Raw genomic sequence first — 2164 nt, 5'->3', positions numbered from 1 at the left:
ACAATGTTACATTAAATAAGAGAGAATATTAACAAACTGGGAGGAGGGGCTAGGTTGTTATCAGAAACAGATCTTCTATGGTGCTGATTATGTTCTATTTCTCAAAATCTTTAAGTTAAAAAAGTTTTCAAATTTATATCTAGATAGATAGATGATAGATAGACAGATATCCCAGAAGCTGCAATGCTAGGCTAAGACCAGGCTTTAAAGGGCTTTTCTATACTCTACTAAATACTTGAAACCATTCATTATATCATAGCTCAGTGTTCAAATCTCCATTTGTTTCCTCAGGTTCCTAATATTTACCTTAAGGTGACCTGATTCAGACTTTTGATCACCTTTGTCTAAATATTTCTATTTTAACAAAGTGCTTTTTAACACTGAGAGACTAAAACTTAGAAAAATACTCTGATTGTTATCTCACTAGGGTGGAAAATATATAGTTACCCATTAACTAATGATATCCATGTCTACATTAGATCCGTGGCATTTTTAATTCTTGGGAGCTTTTGGTTAAATGAAATTTTTAAGCTTCCTTTAAAGGAAGCTTTAAGCCATCACCACATGAATAAAATTAAAGAACCAAATGAAAACAGGCCAAGTATTTACAGAGTAATAGAATGTGCAGTGGAAAGAGTACAATTCTGAAATCATAAAGCCTAAATTAGTGTGATGCATTTTTGCTACCCATGTAATCATAAACCAGTTATCTAAATGTGTTAGCCTCAGTTTTTTCACCCATGAAATGGTGATGATAATACTTATTATGCAGCGTTGTTGTGTGGATGTGATGAAGCATGGAGCATGAGAGTCTCATATTCCATGCTAAAATGATAGCTATTTTTATACTTATAATAATTCTAGTAATAGTAATTAAATTGTTCAAAATGGTAATATTCATTTATATTGAGGCATTGTATTGACTATTATTAGACACATTTACCAACATAAATTTCATTTTACTTTACCCCCTCTGAGGATATATATTCCCTAATTCAATATGAATCTCCTTATGAATAATAATTATCATAATAAATATGCTGATTTTTCTTCTATTTGTTTTTAAGGAGGTATCCTTTACTGTTGAACATAAAGAAACTTAAGCAAGTCTGTCTTATTCAAACTTTGCATGCTGCTTTCTTATGAAACTAGATTATAGAGTTGTATGAAATAAATTCATGCAGTTAAGACATTGATGTTTGGAACACTGGGTGGTCAGTTTAGTATTTCAAAAGAAGATTTTAAATTTAAACCTTAAAACTGAGCTCTTTCAGCCTTTTTTATAGACCATCCTTCATGCTTCATAAGTACTCCTCCATTGTAAACTAAGTAATAGTTTTTGTCACAGTGTATATAACAAAAATGGATTTTATATTCTATTATTTCAGAGTTAGTTGCAGTTTCTACTGCCTTACTTCCTTTTTTGAAAAATAGATTAATTCTACAAAAAGTTTTTTCCAGCTTTATTGAAAAAAATCGACATATTTGTAAATTTAAGAAATGATTTCTTATAACATTGCAAACTTTTAACATTGTGTAAATTTTGTACAATTTGATAAATTGGTATACATCTTTATTGCAATATAATCTACACAAAAATGTTAATACATCTACTATCTCGTATAGTTGCCACTGATTTTTATGCATGTATCGTAAGGAATTTTAAGATCTACTCTCTTAGCAACTTTTATGTATATAGTATAGTAGAGATAAACTTCAGAGGTCTTGTGGGTTTTGTTCCAGACCGCCTCAATAAAGTGATTATCTCAATAAACTAAGTCAAATTATTATTTTTTATGGTTTCCCAGTGCATATAAAAAATAGACACTATACTGTACTGTTCAAAAGCATTATGTTTTTAAAGAAAAACAATGTATATACCTTAAGTAAACTAGTTCTGAGTTTTCAGTGGGTCATAATTACTGATCACAGTTCACCATAACAAATACAATAATAATGTAAAAAACTTGAAATATTGCAAGAATTACCAACATGTGACAGAGAGACACAAAATGAACAAATGTTGTTAGAGAAATGGTGGCAGCAGACTTTTTTTATACAAGATTGCTATAAACTTTCAACTTGTAAGAATGTGATATATGCAAAGTTTAATAAAGGGAAGCACAATAAAAAAAGTATGTATATTTTATTAACTATGATCATC

This window comes from Mustela nivalis (genome assembly GCF_964662115.1).
Source record: "Mustela nivalis genome assembly, contig: HAP1_SCAFFOLD_285, whole genome shotgun sequence".
In the NCBI taxonomy this organism is placed as follows: domain Eukaryota; kingdom Metazoa; phylum Chordata; class Mammalia; order Carnivora; family Mustelidae; genus Mustela; species Mustela nivalis.
Note: the sequence above shows the minus strand (reverse complement) of the source record.